At 37.2% G+C, this 19,722-nt stretch overlaps 2 long non-coding RNA genes across 2 annotated transcripts in view; both read right to left on the minus strand.

Annotated features, from left to right (window-relative positions):
* Positions 1-19,722, minus strand: part of LOC149127396 (uncharacterized) — a 548,503-nt gene that overhangs the window by 322,753 nt on the left and 206,028 nt on the right. The window lies entirely within an intron of this gene.
* Positions 2,987-19,722, minus strand: part of LOC103348766 (uncharacterized) — a 56,459-nt gene continuing 39,723 nt past the window's right edge. Inside the window, exon 3 of the long non-coding RNA XR_011387586.2 lies at positions 2,987-3,852. This is a non-coding gene — a long non-coding RNA (uncharacterized LOC103348766). The remainder of the gene's footprint in view (positions 3,853-19,722) is intronic.

Below are 19,722 nucleotides of genomic sequence, written 5' to 3' on the forward strand. Positions count from 1 at the left end.
GGGCATAAATCCAGGCCTCTCATATGGGTAACAGGTACACAAGTACTTGAGTCATCACCTGCTGCCTCTAGGGTGTGTATTAGCAGGAAGCTGGTATTGGGAACAGAGCTGGGACTCAAACCCTGCCACTTAAATATGGGATGAAGGCATCCCAAGTGGCATCTTAACCACTGGGCCAAACATTCACCCCATTGTGAATTAATTTTAAGATCCTAACTCTAAAAAGAGCTCCAAGAACATGGAATATAGGCTTGGATAATTAGCATTCTTTATTGAAACACCCACAGTCATGAGAATATTTCAAGGTGAAGAGCTAAGAGAGGGTCAAGATGTACTATTTCATCGTCATGCCTATTAGATTTAGCACCTTTCTGTGAATTAATTAAGGTTTCCATCTCCCAGGCTAAATCACAAAAAGTCACTAATTCTGGGTGGTTGAGTAACAAAAATGCCCTCTTTTCTCCAGGATCATGCAGCCTCAAGCCAGGACAAAAACTATGGTGAGGGGAGTGTGAACTGAACTTCAACCCTACATATTCCTTCTTGGCTAAGTTCCTTTTTGAATGACTCATATCATCTTGCCTACAAGACCTGTTATTTCTAGTGGCAATGGATTTCATAAGGTTATTGGATCCTAGGAATGGAGAAAAGGATATCCTCATTATATAATTGAGAACCATCTTTATTTGAATTTTACTCTTGTCTTTGGGAAGTTCTGGGAGCAAGGAGCTCTAGCAGCTTTATACAGCTAGAGGCCCACTGGGCTCCATGCTGTAAGACAAGGATTGGCCTTGAACTGGAAGCTATGCCATCTGATCTAGGAGGAATCGTGATTATTTAAAGATCTTGTCAAGGTGACCTCTCTCGCTCTCTCTCTCTCTCTCTCTCTATATATATATATATACACACACACACATATATATATATATAAAATGATCTATTACTATTTTTATACCTTTAACTGAAGCAATAGCTAAATTTGATATATTTTGTTGTATAAAATTTGCAAATATAAAAATACTGAGAAGAAAATATAAGCTCATTTACAATTTTACCAAGGAATATAAACTTCATCCCAGAATTGTACTTAACTTAGTTTATATTTGCCATTGTTGTTTCCCTGTTTAATTGAAATCAAGAGCTGAATTAATTAATGCTGCCTGTCAGATTTTAAGACTAGAGTGTGTACCACAGACCAATAGCAGGGCTGATCCTGTCTGGGAGCCTTAGACCAGTTCCCTGTTTCTTCTTTTATCTAGACCCATCTTTCTTAGGCCTTGTCATCCACACATTCTAACCAATTTTTCTAATAGTTATTTTCAGTTTGTTAATGTCAACTTGATTTTAAAAGGCTCCATGAACAATAGCTGGAGTGAATCCTTTCTCCCATCCAAGTATTAACCATGCCCAACCAGCCAAGCTTCCGAGATCAGATGAGATCTAGTGCATTCGGGGTGGTGGTATGGCTGTAGACAAAAGTGAATTCTTTCTATGAATTTCTGTGATTTTTCTCTGTAAGTTTTCTTTCTGTTTTTTAAATTTTATTTAAGTTATAGAAGTTTCAGTATTTCATATATACATGAAATTTAGGAACATAGTAACACTCCCCCAACCTTCCTTCCTGCCCATGCTCCAACCCAACCCTTCTTCCTTTGCTGATTTCTTTTAGTTTGGGTAAATTACCCAGAGTGGGCTGGCCAGATCACATGGCAATTCTATATTCAGCTTTCTGAGGTATCTCTATACTATACTATCTTCCCAAGTGCTGTACCAGTTTACATTCCCACCAACAGTGGACCAGGGTACTCTTTTCCCCACAACCTCTCCAGCATTTGTCTTTTTTTGATTTCTGCATGAGAGCCATTCTAACTGGAGTGAAGTGAAACCTCACTATGGTTTTGATTTGCATTTCCCTGATGGCTTGTTATCCTGAGCATTTTCTCAAGTGTCTGTTGGCCATTTGCATTTCCTCTCTTGAAAAATGTCTGTTCAAGTCCTTTGCCCATTTCTTAGCTGGATTGTTTGTTTTGTTGTTGAATTTCTTGAGCTCTTTATAGATTCTGGCTGTTAACCCTTTATCAGATGTGTAGTTTGCAAATATTTTCTTCCATTCTGTCAGTTGCCTCTTCACTTTGCTGAGTGTTTCTTTTTGCAGTGCAAAACATTCTCAGCTTGATGTAATCCCATTTGTCAATTTTGGCTTTGATGGCCTGTGCTTCTGGAGTCTTCCAAGAATTCTTTGTCTATGCCAAAGTCTTGAAGAGTGTCCCCAAAGATTTTTTTTTATTAGAAAGGCGGAGTTAGACAATGAGAGAGAGAGAGAGACAGAGAGAAAGGTATTCCTTCTGTTGGTTCACCCCTGAAATGGCTGCCATGGCCAGCATGCTGTATCGATCCGAAGCCAGGAGCCGGGTGCTTCCTCCTGGTCTCCCATGGGGGTGCAGGGCCCAAGCACCTGGGCCGTCCTCCACTGCCTTCCTGGGCCACAGCAGAGAGCTTGACTGGGAGAGGAGCAACTGGGACTAGAACCCGGCACCCATATGGGATGCTGGTGCCGTAGGTGGAGGATTAACCAAGTGAGCCATAGCTCTGGCCCCCAAAAAATTTTTAGTAATTTGATGGTATCGGATCATAGATTTAGCTCTTTGATCCATCTTGAGTGGATTTTCATGTAATGTGTAACGTATGGGTCTAGTTTCATACTTCTGCACATGAAAACCCAGTTTCCCCAGAATCATTTGTTAAAGAGACTGTCCTTTAGCTCCTTTGTCAAAGATAAGTTGGTTGTCAGTGCATGGATTGATTTTTGGAGTTTCTATTCTGTTCCATTGGTCTACAAATCTATTTTTGTGCCAGTTCCAGGCTGTTTTGATTATAACTGCCCTATAGTATGTCTTGAAATCAGGTATTGTGATGCCTCCAGCTTTGTTTTTTCAATTATATTCTCGCTCAGTGTTTGGACACAAAGCAATCAGGCTCTTGGTTTGTGCACAGCTTCATTTATTTGAAGTAATTCATTTAAGTCTACAAATTAAACAACAACCCAGGGCCCCTGCCTGAGCAGCCTTGGCCTATAACTTTGGAGAATGCCTGGAGTTTTGTGATAGGGCATAAAGACTAGGATTTAGTGGTTATGTATAGAAATGTGTAGGTCAGCAGGCAGTGGAAGGTACAAAGAAAGAGAAATGGAGAGGGTGAAATATATATAGATTACAGAAGTTTGAAGGAAGAATGAGACCATGACAAATTGCCATTTACTGTTTCCCAGCATCAATACCATATGCAGATGAAAAGGCCAAAATAAGCATGAATTTCCTTTTAATTAACTCTCCAAGATTTGACTACCATTTAGGTGCCCCCTCCCTCCTTCATCTGTTAGTTTGTTTATTTTAGGGCCATAAATATTATTAATCCTCAGAGATTTTTTTTCCTACTTCCTTTAGTTAATTAAAGATACTCTAGAATTTATCTTATGCTACCACCAGGAGGGCACAAAAAGTGAAATATTATATTACTAGATAGTTCATTCATTAGCATAAAATAATCAGTGGGATTGTGTATTAGAGTTTCAAACACCTCTGCTAGATTTCTTGTTAGAGGACAAATGCAGTCACCAGAAGAAAATAAAGAGGGACATAGGGGATCATAGAAGATAGAAAATTGGGGAGACAGAAAAGCGTGCATACATAGGTTATTATTTTAAGGGATAATCTAACTAGATGGCAGTGTGTGAATAAACTGTAATAATTCCTTTCCCAGGAATCTTTAGTAGTAGATACAATGGCAAAGTCTTTCTTCATCTGCTTCAAACTGTGCTGCTCAGTTGGGAAAAGAACAGAGGCAGCAGGGCAGCTGTCAAAAAAAAAGGGGGGGGGGAATAAAGCATTAAAATGATATCTTATATTTTACTTATTTTATTTGATATTAATGGTTTTATTACAAAAGGAAACTCTGATGCAAACTTCATGTATCATTCACTTACAACATTTTATACTAAACCAAGCAGAACCCAAACTAGACAGCTCCACTATTTATATTCCTCCAAGGGTAGCTCATCCTGCCCTCTTTTTCCACCCTCAGTGTTTTCCTTCCTTCAGGGAGAGATTCTATATCAGTGTTTCATTTCTCCTCTGGGTGGACTTAAAGGCCAGACACATTGATTATTAATCATTATATTGGGGTTTCTCTCTTTCTTGACCAATGACACAATCTACAGAGCATGATAGGTATACTGTAACTGACATCTGTACCGAAAAGAAATCAGGTTATGGCATATATATCTGCACTAATAAAAAAAGCCATCTTTCAAATTCTCCTTTTGTAAGTCCTTCTAAAGAGACCACTGTGTTACAAATGCATAGTCACTGAGCCATAAATCCAGTAACAGAGACATATCTGAAAGCCTATTTTGGAACATTCGTTACTTGGACTCTTGGGACACTCCAGGCTTAACTAGAGTCACTTACTCTTTTGCTGGGTTGTGCTACTGATGAATACCAGGAAAAAAATCTTGAAGCATAGCAGATTTTTCTTACTCTATTAGCTGGCTAAGATCTTTTACTTTATCATTTGTGTGTGTATGTGTGTGCGTGTGTATTTGTATAAATTTTTCATGTTAAAATTGTGCCAATCATGCTTTATAAAAGTTGTTGACTTTATGACACTAGGGAATACTGGAAGTGTATTTGTGACTGTCACTTTACAGTTTACTGTAATCTGACTAGAATTCTCATGAGTTACAGGACAGTGGGAATATAGTATCATGGTTCAGAGCATGGGTTTATATTCAGGCTGACCAAGGTCTGAATCCTGGCTCTTGGACAAAATGTGTTACATGGGGAAAGTTGCTTGGCCTCTCAGAAATCCACCTTTCCAACTTTGAAAAGGAGATAATAATAATACAAGCCTAAAGCATAGGTCTTGCATCGAGCTCAAGACCTGCTTTATAGTACAGTCCATAAGTGGGTGCTGTTAGGACTATAATTACTAGAATAGCCACATCAGTGTACTTTGGAGAGTGAACAGGCTCACTACATATTTTTTAAAAAATTACTATACTGAAACAACAGGCATAAACCAGGATTATCCTGGGTAGAGTGGGGCATATAGTCAACCTGATTAATGTAAGCAGTTGACTGAATATCAATATGGGTAAGTTAAAGATCGAATTGCACATTTGTATGCAATGTCTATAGGAACATATAGTGACCAGAGTAACAAACCGAGGAACTGGCTTCTTGTTTTTGTCTTTTTTTAAAAATCCTTTTCTTTTTTTAAAAAAATCTTTCTGCAGTGCAGAAATGAACAGTGTATAATCACGCCTTTTAGTTTTTTTCATGCACACATACATTCGGCACCCCTCCCTCGGTTGTACTGTTTGTGACTATAAAGGACAATATGGATTTATGCCTTGTGGCCTCTTGAAAGTCATTTTTTCTTTGCTGCAAAATTATGGGTATCAACAAGTTGATTTATTCCATTAGTTTTGAACTGTGCTGCCAATAAGTAAATTGGCTCATGGTAATCACAGTATTCACTTCAATTAAATGATCATCAATTGAATTATTTGCTTTTTTTCATGTTATTTATTATTGCCTACTTTTCTCTTCCAATTAAATGGTTGAAGTATATAATTCATCAGTTTTAATGGATTACAAATAAGGGGAGTAGAATTTTAAAGTGATTATCTGAAAAACTTAATAAGTAAAAATATTTGTTTCTTTGCACTTTGCTGACAATAGCTGCTTAGAAAATTATTTTATTTGTATGCAATCAAAAATAATTATTTTCTTAAGGAAAATCTATCCTAGAGAAAGAGTAAGATGAAACATAGGAGAAAACACATTTTGCTTAATGATTTTCTTTCAAGAAAAATATTGCTATCATGATCCTTTTTAATTAAATAAGAATTTAGCACTTTAGCGTGTGTGTTCTTAATGTCAGAGTCTTTGGTTATCACACTTACACCTCTGTTATTAATGCTAGCCATGGTTTGCAGATGAGGAAAAGCTAGTTATCAATGAATAATTCAGATTCCATAACTGTCAGACCTCATTATTTTAAATAGGGCCTAGTAGTTACAGTTGTAACCAGCTAATTGCCTCGTTTAAACTTAAACTGTTAGACTATTTCACATAATTCTCAATTTCAAAAAACTTTAAATACATTTGAAATCACTGTAATACATACAGCAATTTGCTTTAAATCACTGTAGAATAGAAGGCATTCTGCTTATTCTGTCGTCAAATGAGAATTAAAATTTATTTTAATTTAATCCACTAGCTGTCATGAAATACTTAACATAGAATGAACAAAATGTTTTAAATCTATAAAAGAAAATCAAGAGGATTGAGACTGAATGATTCAGTTCGAAGACCGATTTCTTTTGTTTAAATGTGTTGCCGGGGCCGGCGCTGTGGCTCACTTGGTTAATCCTCTGCCTGCAGCACCGGCATCCCATATGGGCGCAGGGTTCTAGTTTGGGCTTCTCCTCTTCCAGTCCAACTCTCTGCTGTGGCCCAGGAAGGCAGTGGAGGATGGGCCAAGTGCTTGGCCCCTGCACCCGCCTGAGAAACCAGGAGGAAGCATCTGGCTCCTGGCTTCGGATCAATGCAGTTCCGACCGTTGCGGCCATTTGGGAGTGAACCAACGGAAGGAAGACCTTTCTCTCTGTCTCTCTCTCTCAATGTCTATAACTCTACCTGTCAAATAAATAAATAAATAAATAAAATTAATAAAGGTATTGCCAAATGAGAGTAAAAGATCAGGATGAGTGTGCCACAAGAGATCACCAAGACACACAAACTCAGATCTTCTCCAAGTGCAGCTGCTGTTGCCGACAGCTTCCACTTTGAGTTCTGCCTCACTGTTTGTACCGAAGCCCCATCCTTTGGAGGATGCTCCCAGCTGATGAATGGGCATGACCAAATACTGGAGCCCAGATGTTCCTGCCATGTTGGACACCAAGGATGGCAGTCTAGTCCATGGAACTGCTTGTCAGCCTTCTTGGAACTCTCTCAGAACTGTACTTCTCCTAACCAATCTTTCTTCCTTCTCTTTGTCCTTTTATAGGTATCAGACCTGTCTTGTGGCTTAGAAACTCTCCAAACCTATTACTGCTTGGTTTCCGTAACATGGATATGTATTTCGTCCACTACATTCCTGGCATATCTGATTCTTTCATGTTGCTTGCTTCTTAGAGAACCTAGATGGCAACAGGAAGAAGTCCATAATTTCTTTGTATCTAATTAAACAGTTCTGTTTACAAATCCATCCCTTTGATTTGATTTGGATCTTCTCCAGATACAGTAGACTTCAGAAAGCATGTCCTCCAACAAAGTGTTGAAGTCCCTGTTGGTTCATATTTTGTTCTTTTATTTTAGCTAAATATCCTCACCACTTGTATTCCTCCTGTCCACCAAATATGAGGATTTTCTATCTTCTGAACTTCCTTTAGGTTCTTGATGAATCTCAACATGAAGAGATATGAGGTGAGCATGTTGCATCTGTTCCTCATAAACATTTTCTAATGAAATCTATTTCAGCCCTTCTTCTGTACTTTGAAAAATTTGAAACTATATAACTTCCATAATAAGGAAGAGGAAAAGTTTCCACAGTTCTATGCTGCTCTCTACTGATTTTGTCTCATGTTGGGCTAGGTCTACATTATCCAACATCTGAAGTTTCTTAAATTTTCAGCTAATTTAAAAATGCTGCACAATTTTAATATCAAGATGGTGGAAACATTGTATTCTTGAAAAGGATGGAATTTGGGGCACATGTAATTGTGTAGTTCAGTTTTAATCCATCTTCACACCAGCTTTCAGACCCCGGATCAGTCCTGGATCCTTCCTGGATCTATTTTTTCTCACCTATGAAAAATGGCTGGTGCAGTGGGGCAGAAGATAGAATAAGACAAATTCTAAATTCACTTCTAATACTATGACTATCTGATGTTAATAAGTGTAGATCACCCACTCATCTTTTAATGGGAATGTTTGTAGATAGCAATTCTTTATTTACTCTTTAGATATAAATCCACATTAACTAAAAAGCAGAACATATAGGGTTTCCTGAATTAATAGCAATTTCTGGGAAGGAGTAAAAATGAACTGAATTTTCTCTGCATCCCATGTAAGGCATTTACTTTTTTTTTTTATTTTTTTTTTTTACACTGAGAAGTCTGTCACCCTAGATCACCTAAATTTTGTTAACACTGTGCTAGACTTTGAGAACGTTAAACTTAGGTAACTTTTCCTCCATTCAATTTACACATAACAAACTACTTCTGAAATATTAAAGCTTCCTGAGAGGTTTGTTCCCTTTGTTACGATGTGATTTCAGACCAAGGGCTAGTTATGTCTGCTCTGTGATGCTGCAGAAATGCAATAAGCTACTATGAAATAACAAAAAAAAAACCTTCCTCTTCATGAATCCTTATATTCTGACAGTTTCTTGCCCCTCTCCCCTGCCCAGGAAACCCAGTGAAGATGAAATGCAGACAGACATAATGAATGTCAGTTACAGTTCATAGAATCACATGTTTTCTTCCATTGCAATGACAAAACATTTAGGAAATGAAGGGTTTATCGTCTGTAGGCTGCATATAAGCTTAGCCATCTCAGATCACACTTCATTTTTAAATACTGTTTTTTGCAAGGAACACACCTCAGCCTTGAAATGTACTTGTGACTAATTTCAGATACTATGAAAAAAAAGAAGCCTTGCGTGTCTATCTTGAAACTCTGGCATTGGTTTTATTCTTCTCCTATGATGAGTGTGTTTAATAAAGTTGACTATTAGGTTTAGTAGCTGACTGAATTCTGTCAAAAGTATTGAGCATTAATGTGTAAGTTTAGCAATGTTAGATAATAACATAAATAGAATATAAATGTCATACTCAGAATTTATCCCCTGTAAAATGTGTTTTGGAAACCTATCATAGAGCACACATTTTCTTTTATAAAACATATTTTTTATTTATTTGAAAGGTAGTTACAGAGAGAGAGAGAGAGAGAGAGAGAGATCTTCCACTGGTCTGCTGATTCACTCCCCATTTGGCTATAACAGCCAGGGCTGGCCCAGGCCAAAGCCAGGAATCAGAATCAGAAACTCCATTGAGTCTCCCACTTGGGTGGCAGGGGCCCAAGCACTTGGACCATCTTCCACTGCATTCCCTGGCACTCTAGCAGGGAGCTGGATCTGAAGCAGACCAGCCAGAACTCAAACCAGAGCTCTGATATGGAATGCCAGTGCTGCAGCCCAACCTTTTCTTATAATTATTTAATCCAAATGATTTGGTCACAGAATAATGAACATAAATGCATTTGGTTTTACTCTGCCTTTTTAAAAAAGATTTATTTATTTATTTGAAAGGCAGAGCCACAGAGAAGCAAAGGCAGAGGCAGAGGCAGAAAGAAATCTTCCATCTGCTGGCTCACTCCCTAAATGGCCATAACCATCGGGAGCCATGCTGATCCAAAACCAGGAACTAGGAGGCTCCTCCTGGTCTCCATATGGGTGTAGGGGCCCAAGGACTTGGACCACCCTCGCTGCTTTTCCAGGTGCACCAACAGGGAGCTGGATTGGAAGTAGGGTAGCCAGGACTCGGACTGGTGCCCATATGAGATGCTGGCACTGCAGGTAGTGGCTTTACCTGCTAAGCGACAGTGCCAGCCCCTGCTTTTTTTTTTTTAAACAAATTACATTTAGACATCTCAATCCATATCTGTAGTGTAAACAGAAGACTTTGATTTGCAGAACTACAAGAAAGAAAGAAATGGGGTTATTAAGCAATAAAGTAGAGCAGTATTTGGTGTTGTTACATATTCTGAGCACTCTCTGGCATTAAGACAAAGTTGATAGCCCAGTACAAGTTTCAGAGGCTTAAATGGTGTCTGTATACATAAATCAGACTTAAGTCACAGATTACTTTGAAATCACTGAAGGCTGGTTGCAGTGACAATCCAGATGAATACCTTGTCTTTTGAGACACTAAAAATTAGAACACTCTCAAAGGCCAACTTTGGAATTTTGTAGAGTGACTACTCATGGTTGCTGTTAACAACCATGCTGTTAACAACCTCTATTCTATAGAGGACAAATCTCTTCCTCCAATAATAATAGTGAAACAATTGGAAAGTTCTAGGAAGAAGTAACTACAGTTACCTAAACACTGAGTCAGACATTCAATGTATACTGTGTGCCTCTAACATATGGTACAGATGGATTGCAAGCTACATTTCAGAGAGTCACTATTCCCAACATTTGTTGTTTATATTATGATTTTAAAATAGTCATTTGCCAGGGGTGTGTGTGTGTGTGTGTGTGTGCATGCTCGTGCTCTTAAAGGCCATTCAAAAGCATTATTTGTTAGTGTTTCACAGAAGATGAAGGAGAATAAGGGATTTAAGGGCATACCTCCCTGTTATGTTATTCACCATCGATTCTTAGTACCCACTTCATCAACAAGAGGAGCAGGTAGTTTATGGGAATATAATTTTTTTCTTTAGTCATCTTAAAAATGGAGACTTCTTAACTTGAATTTTTACAAAAATAATTCATTTAATTTTCCAAAAACGCTACCAGTGATAATGATGGACACAATGATGCATACCAAGTAGTGATTAATTGCAACATAGAGAAACTACATTTGACATTCAGCCATAGTCAACATTTGTGAAGTTCATCATGTAGACTTTATAAAAGCCCTGTTCTTTAATTCTGAAATTTTTGTCCACTTGGAAACGATAGCTTTTTCAATCTCTCTCAGATTACAATTATTGTAATAAAACAGTCAGTGATCAAGTACGCATATGCACAAGTCTTTTAAACTTGAGCTGTGCCATTCAGGAATAGTCATGTTTAATAGTAGGGTATGTTCTCCAATAGAATAAAGCCACACAGCTCACTGTACAGTTGGCCCACTTGAATGACCCCCTAAGCCATCTATTTTGTTTTGTTAGTTCTATTATTGTATCATCCAAACCTGTATTGTTTTATTCCAAAGAATACGTCCTTATTGCAGTGGACAATAGATTCATTACTCACTGTCTTTCTAACAGGTTTCGAGTGTCTGCTATATTCTTTAGCAGATCATCTATATAAAATATTTCTTCTCACTTTGTATTTGAGAATTCAACCATATCTATAGTTCTTTTTCATTGTGTTCTTGAGAGGACGTAAAACATAGATTTTGTTTTTACAAATCTTAAGTGATTCTAGTTCTAGTAATTGTATAGGATGAGATGCTTCTTAATTTTGTGTTAATTCTGTTTTTATAAATTTTAATTATAGCAAAATTCAAACACATATAAACAGATAAAGAAAGAGAAACATATAATGAGCCTCCAAAATGCATCACTTAACAATTAGCAACAGAGGACCAATCTTCTTTCAACTGTCCCTCAACCATTCTCCTGCCATTGCCATTCTATTATTTTGAAACAACATGTTATTTCATTCATATATACTTCAGTCTTTATCTTTAAAATGTAAGGACACTTTCTTGTATTATAATATAAACATATCTAAAAAATTTAAATAATTTTAGAATCAATAAATACCTAGTCTGTGTGAAAATTTCCTTTATTGTCTCCATTATTTTTTTCAATTAATATATTCAAATCCAAATCCAAACAAATGTGAAATATTACATTTGGTTCATATGTTTCTTATGGAACTCAAAATCAATAGTTTTTTGTTCCGTTTTCTGCAGTTTATTTATGGAAGAGATGAGAGTTTCCTACACAGTGGATTTTGCTGATTGTATCCTTATAAGTATTGTTTAACATGATTCTTTTTCTAAATCTGATTTGATTCTTTTTGCAGGGAAGCAAAATACATATAAGCACTTCTTCTTGTAAAAGTGATGCAGTAGGCTGGTGCAGCGGCTCAATAGACTAATCCTCTGCCTTGCGGCGCCAGCACACCGGGTTCTAGTCCCAGTCAGGGTGCCGGATTCTGTCCCGGTTGTCCCTCTTCCAGGCCAGCTCTCTGCTGTGGCCCGGGAATGCAGTGGAGGATGGCCCAAGTGCTTGGGTCCTGCCCCCCATGGGAGACCAGGAGAAGCACCTGGCTCCTGCCTTCGGATCAGTGCAGTGCGCTGGCCACGGCAGCCATTGGAGGGTGAACCAATGGCAAAGGAAGACCTTTCTCTCTGTCTCTCTCTCACTGTCCACTCTGCCTGTAAAAAAAAAAAAAAAAAAAGTGATGCAGTATATTTTCTGTGATGTCATACCATGGAGCCAATATTATTTGTTTTATCTCTTTTTGTTAAATTTGTATTGACTTGGGTTTAGTTATTATCAATTTTATGTGTCCACTGTACAAATTTTGATCAATCAGTGATTTTCATAAGTATTGTTGATCAATTCTTACCTATAAGAAAGATTATATTTATTTTTGTTCTCTAATTTTTACAGAAAAGCATAATTTCAATTTGTGTGATATGATCATTGAGATCACAGTGATGTAGACAGAACAAAGATAGTTTCTCGTTTTTAGTATTTTACTTCTCTTGGGCTGGGGGAATATGGAAGTATTTCCCTAACATTTTTGGGGGGACATGATTTCATTTAGCCCATGCCACAAACTCAGATGCTGTTTAATGTATATGACAATGAAGTTGACATTTTAAAAAATACTATGGTGTGACTTTTGCCACTATGGAAGAAATAGATTGCTGTAATTATAAATAATGATTTCCACTCTAGGGACTAGGCATTTGTAGTCATTGGTACCTTTAGTATAAATTATCTCATTTAATCTTTTCAACAAGTCTATGCCATAAATGTAGAAAAGAAAATTCTCTATTTTAGTAATGTAGAAATAGAGACACAGAGGACAGACATTGCTCTCTATTGTTATCCAATAAGTTGCTGGCAGAACTTGGAATAGCTCTTGGGTTTTGACTTTAAACCCAGTGTTGCATTCATTGAGCAATACTTGAGTCATATCCAGACCTAGGTTTCCTGACCATCTGTTAAAATAGTAATAAACCTCCAAATTAGTATGAAATTGACAACACACTTTATATGAACAAATAAGTAGTTAAATGATATGCATGACATTAAAGGTGCTTGTAATAATTTTTATGGAGCCATTATAAAAGTAGAAATTACATACTTTTTTTTAATTTTATTGCTACTTTGTTGCATTACCACATTTTCAAACTCCTTTTCAATATCTAATATGAGGTAAACATAGGGGATAAAAAGTTATTATCTGGTCCCCTTTGGAGAACTTCATGACATGATGCAAGGGAAGGTAAATAAAAAATTATACATAGACTCATAAATTTAGTATTCTGGGTCTTCAAAAATTGTCAGTGGTGACTTGGCTCTAAATTCTGCCTCTTATTACTATCAGTATATCAAGTGATCCATTTAAGTTACTTAAACACATAAGAGCCATTTCGCAAATACAGTTAGAGGTTTTATGATTAGGTGATTCTATTTAATTTTAGCAGTCAGACACAGCTAATGACACTCCTGAAATTTTAAGTCTTTCCACCTGAACAAATGAGCTTCTCAGAACCATTCCCAAAGACTCATTCTCAGATAACTCTCTGAGGATGATCTTAACATTTGCTCTGCCCCCAAAATGGTCCAGAAACTCATTACACTCCACCTAAGGAGATCTGAGACTCAGAGCTGGGCACAAGGTTGGCCTTGTGCCTGGATTCACAGATTGACTAACTTTGTGCTAACAAAGTTACAAAATTGAAAAGACAGACTATGTCAGAAATCACCTATAAGAAAGATGTACTTGATAGTTAAAAAAAAAAAAACAAAAGTGATGGGGTGCTCAACAAATTATGACTTGAGAGTTTGTTTCATTAGATGTTATTGGGCCTTGTTGGTAGTTTGAATCATATTTTCATGATACACAGCCCCAATGTCTAGCTCAGTGTGTTTCTAGGAAATAATAAACAATTAAATACATTTTTTAAAAAATATAATTTTGTATACTTAGAGTACAGTCTGAAAAATTGATCTTAGATCTGTGAAGATCAAATTAGGTTAGGTCACATTTCCAATTCATTAAGCACTAGTAAAAATTTAATTTATAGTAATTGTATATATTTATGGGTACACTGATATTTTAATAAGTGTATACTATATGTAGTTATAAAATCAGGGTCACTAATGTTTCTTTCTTTTTGTCATTACTTTACAAACAGAGCCTTCACATTTCTGTCTTCTGTTTGCTCAGAAAATTTATAATAGATTATTGAGAATGATAGTCATCTTTGATATGACTGTAGTCACAGATAAAAGTTATAAACTGCCAGTATAAAAAGAATTCAAATAACTTGAATACTTTTTATGTCTGATCTTATAAGATGGTGCCAGTCTTATAAATTTCTATTGGATATTGAAGGAATGGTTTGCAAACAAACAATAAATTTATCAATAAACTTTTTTTTGCAATAAGTACACAGCTGTACACAGTGTTTTATGCAATTGTGAATTTCCTGATAGAAGGATATTAAGGAATCATCCAGTGATCCATAGTCCTTCCCAATATAATGCTAATTCTTATAGCATCCTTTAGAGAAGTGTGTCTTTGTCATTTTCTGAAACATTCCAGTGAAGGTAGAAAGTCCTTGGATTGGTAATCTTCTGTATTATTCATTATCTTAAACTATTTCAGGTTCTCTTCTCTAAATGAAATGCATTTCCATTTTTTTAAGTAAACATTTTTTAACTCCATCTTCCATGAACTTTTTTAAAAAAGAAATTTGTTTATTTTGAAACTCAGAGTTACAAAGAGAGAGGGAGAGATAAGTCTTCCATCTGCTGGTTCACTCCCCACATGGCCACAACAACCAGCACTTGGCCACAATGAAGTCAGAAGCCAGAACTCTATACAGGCCTCCCATGTGGGTGGCAGAGGCCCAAATACCTGAGCCATCTTCTACTGCTTTTCCCAGGCCATTAACAGAGATCAGAATTGGAGCAGTCGGGACTTGACGCAGCGCCCATAGGGGATGCTGGTGCACATGCAACTACTCAAACCACTATGCTACAGTGTCGGCCTCTGCACTTCCATTTTATATCCAACATTTTTCCTTGGTTTGTATTATACTGCAATAGGGAAAATGTTCATTCTTTCATTTACACAGGAGCTCTTCTTACCTTTTGACTCTGTATTCTTGTTATTTTCAATACTCCTGAAATTCAATGTTAAAGTTGTTAACAGGGTCCTCAATAAACTTAGGTCATGAAGGAAAATGTAGGGACTGGCATTGTGGTATAGTGGGTTAAGCTGCCACCTGCAAGACCAGCATCCCATATGGACTCTAGTTAGAGTCACTGCTGCTCCACTTCCAATTCAGCTCTCCTGGGAAAGCAGTGGAAGATGGCCCAACTGCTTGGGTCCCTGCAACCACATGGGAGACTGGGAAGAAGCTCCTCGCTCCTAACTTTGGCCTTGCCCAGCCCCAGCCTTGGTGACTAATTTGGGAGTGAATCAGCAAACTGAAGATCTTTCTTCTCTCTGTAACTCTGCTTTTCAAATACATAAATACATAAATAAATCTTAAAGAAACAGAAGGGTAATGAAGAAGAATCATAGAGCTCATATCTAGTTCTTTCAGATAATACAAGCAGCATTTCATGGTCATGAGATAAGAATCCCAGTGATTTTAAAACTGCTTGTATTTTTTAAAAAGATTGTATTTATTTGTTTGAAAGGAAGAGTTACAGAGAGGGAGAGGGAGAGTAGGGGAGAGAGAAAGGGCGAAATATTCTGTCTGCTGGTTCTCTGCCCAAATGGCTGGAGTTGGGCCAGACTGAAACCAGGAGCCAGGAGCTTTTTCTGGGTTTCCCACATGGGTGCAGGGACCCAAGGATTTGGGCCATCCTCCACTGCTCTTCCACACACATTAGCAGATAGCTGGGTCAGAAGTGGAGTTTCCAGGACTTGAACCAGCACCCATATGGGATACCAGCTCTACAGGTGGAAGCTTACCTCATTACACCATAGTGCTGGAACCCACAGTCTTACTAACATTTTAAACTATAATAAACAGCTAATATTTATTGAAAACTCAGAGAAAATAAAGCTCTGTTAACTGAACATACAACATCTTTCCAATGGATAGCTTCCAGTTGGAAACCTATTTTCCCCATATGGTTAGAGAACTCTTTTTTTTTTTTTTTTTAATTTGACAGGCAGAGTAGGACAGTGAGAGAGAGAGAGAGACAGAAAGAAAGGTCTTCCTTCCGATGGTTCACCCCCCAAATGGCCGCAACGGACAGAGCTGAGCCGAGCTGAAGCCAGGAGCCAGGTGCTTCCTCCTGGTCTCCCATGCAGGTGCAGGGGCCCGAGCACTTGGGCCATCCTCCACTGCCTTCCGGACTGGAAGAGGAGCAACCGGGACAGAATCTGGTACCCATATGGGATGCCGGCGCCACAGGTGGATGATTAACCAAGTGAGCCACGGCACCGGCCCCAGAGAACTCTCAAATACTTTTGCATCAACAACATCAGTACTTGTCTAAAAATTTAATAATAAAGTTGAACTCTCAAAAAGAGATGATCTCAAGTTTGGAGAGAAGGGTGTTTTCCCATCAGACTAATGCAGATTACTTAGCTGTGTTCCCTGTTAAGCACTAGTCTGCAAATTGGAGTGATCAATGAACCAAAATATTCACCCTCAAATCTATCTACATCTAATCTTCTGTCATCAAATATTAGGCAGGAACAGCTAAATACAGTTTTAGAAAATGTTATCAAAAATTCCCACATGAGGAATATTGAAACTGTAACTACATGATTTAACTAAAGGCTGATTATATTTTAAGCTGTAAATCATTATTTTTACTTAGAAATTCAATATAATCTGAGATAAAGTTTTGAGAGCTCAGAAAGTACCAAATCTTAATGATTTTCAGATAACATTTGAAAGGCTAATCTTGACTAACAAATTTACCACTATAGCGAATTCTCATTGCACTGTCATTATAAAATTAAATAAAATCTCCATAATTGCAGGAAGGAAAGCATAGGCATCAGTTTTCCATCTCTCTTCTAAATGTTTCTAATGGTAAAATTTATAATTTATTAAAATTTATAAATGTTGAACATATCTTTTCCTTTTGGCTCTCTGCCTTTACTCAGCTCAGTAATGGCATATCTAGCACAGACAAAATGCTAAAGACAAGGAAAAGTGAGGCATTCTACATTGTGGCAAAGGCTATAGAGGATGAGCTCATAGCTTTAAAAAGGTATAAAGTATGGTCAGGCTGCACATTTAAGAAAGTGACGAAGACCATGAAAGAAAGTACAATGTACAGGCATTTAAAATCCTGTGATTTGAGTGTTGTTTTAGCGCTTATTTAAACTCCTGTAGAACTGTGGTCTTTCTACGTTTTACTTGTTGAATATTGCAGTTAGTGACGAATAAAGCCTGTGAATAGAGTGGATTGATGAAAGAAAGGCGGAGGAGGGGAACTGGGTGGGATGTGGGAGGGAGGGAAGCGTGGTTGTCTTCTTGGCACTGTAGCTATGGAATGCATGAAATTTGTTCTCTTTATATTAGTAAAAATTTAAAACAATAGAAATTTAGCTTAGTCAATCAAAGTTAAACTTGCGAGTACCCTAAGATCCAGCAGTACTGCTCCTTATGACTTCTTACTCTAACCTAGAGAATATCTTGCATAGGTACACCAGCTGAAATGCCTATGAATTTTCATAGTTGTGTAACTTGTAATAACAAAACATAAGACCAAAAAACTAGAAATAAACCAATTGATTTTGCTTAAAAGTGTGCAATGAAGAAAACAAATGAGTGCTCAAAATCAGGGAAAGTATTCTTGAAAGGCTTTTTGGAGGGACTAAGTTTTCAATAAAGTAAATGGGGAATAAAATTATGTTATTGTGTTTGTGTGTATGTGTAGTGTGGCATTGGAGGTAGGAGGAAAATAGAAGTAATATTTAATTTGGCACACATGGCTTGCAAACATTGAGAATCAGAAGGTGAGTATGTGGTAAAGGGACATCTGAAGAATTTTGTAGAGGATAGTATCCTCTAGTCAGGTTAAACAATTGTTGATACTGAACTGTTTGGACCCAGAAATGTGACCATTTGATAAAGTTCATTGTTAATTTCCTTATTTGGTTTCTTAGAAAAATCACGTATCAAGAAGGCAGACTCCTGGGTTCCAGTGCGAAACTACGTTAGAGGAATGTCTATTAGTTAATCAGAGGAATTGACATCTTTATTAAGCTCCTTGGTGACTTTTCTGTATACCAGAGTTTAGTAGTCTTATTTATATCACAATTCTTAGTTGAAAGAATGGTCCTACTGGTTCTCTTTGTATTTTATGCCCTGGGCCTGATCATGTAGCTAGTTGTTCTAACACAGATTCCCAAACCCAAGTAGGCAAACCGTGAGATGCCTAGTGACTGTGGTTTGGCCTTTCATTTACGTTCTTCACAGGCATGTAAAATAGTGATTAACAGGTCCAAATATTTTTCTCTTTCTCAGAAATCTGAGCTAGAATCGTAGAAATATAACCCGTTGGTAGCTGGTATAGACATAAACAAAATGGAGAAATATGTATTGTATTCTCAAGGAAGATAAACAGGAATCAGTGAGAAAGACTGGCAACATGGTAGAACTTCTTGCTATATCTGGGTATCCAGATTAAAACAAGTTTCTAATTGGTTTAAATGACTAGGATAAACTCCGCTCATTTCATCCAAAAGAGCTAATGCACATAGAAGTGAAGTCCACACCAAGATATTAAAGAAAAGTGAAACGCTTTAAGTTTTGAATTAAGAAGGTAGAAAAGCCAAGACACTGGACGTTTGACTGTATAAGTCATCTCTGAAAACCTATTTGATATACCTTCTGCAATAGAGCTAAGTAATAATAACTTCCATCCTTTTTTTTTACTTACAGTCAATCTAAAACTCTTAGTAATGTGTCCTGTCATCCTGCTTGTTAATTTGAAATTAGTCCACACAACTCCAACTTCCCTTGAACTTGGGAGTGAATTTTCCAGTAATGAGGTTACACTTTGGAGTGACATTGTTAACCCACTGCTTTCAATGGTCAGAGACACCATGATTAGGATCCTGACTTTTTTTCTATAGCAAGTTCAATTGTTAAGTAATAAGTAATATGCAGAGTAGTGCCAATGTCCATTTTAGAGGACACATTGATAAAATATTAATGATATTGGCAGAAAAATTATGATGGGGGAATACTGCAGTGGGTAGTATCACAAGTACACATTAACAGTGTTTCTTGATAGTGAAATGTGTTTCTTGTTTTATGTCATGGTCTCTATAAGTGAAAATTCTCTCACATTGTTCCCACACAGTATCCATACTCACCTCTCATCATCTAGTCCAGAATCCTACCATGAATTATAGTACCCAAGGTTTCCTTGATGTTCCAAGCCTCTGTAATAAACCTGAACTCCAAAGATTTCTGAATTCATGCTATTCTGTTTTTTGGGGTTTCTTAAGCTTCATGGAGGATAAATTCTGTGATCAATTCAAAAACTTTATGAAACCAGGTTCTCGTCCCTACATTTCTGCTGTCACAATCCTAGTCCAAACCACAGCGTCTCTTGATGGCTGGTACTTTCCAAATGGTCTCCTGGTTTCCATTTTTGTTGGCTAACAAACCTGTATCATAAAGCATCCATAGTGAATTTTTAAAATAAAAAAAATTTGATTTTTACACACACACACACCCCACAA

The sequence above is a fragment of the Oryctolagus cuniculus genome, chromosome 3 (genome assembly GCF_051225735.1).
Source record: "Oryctolagus cuniculus isolate XC-2025 breed Fujian yellow rabbit chromosome 3, ASM5122573v1, whole genome shotgun sequence".
NCBI classification, from domain to species: Eukaryota; Metazoa; Chordata; class Mammalia; order Lagomorpha; family Leporidae; genus Oryctolagus; species Oryctolagus cuniculus.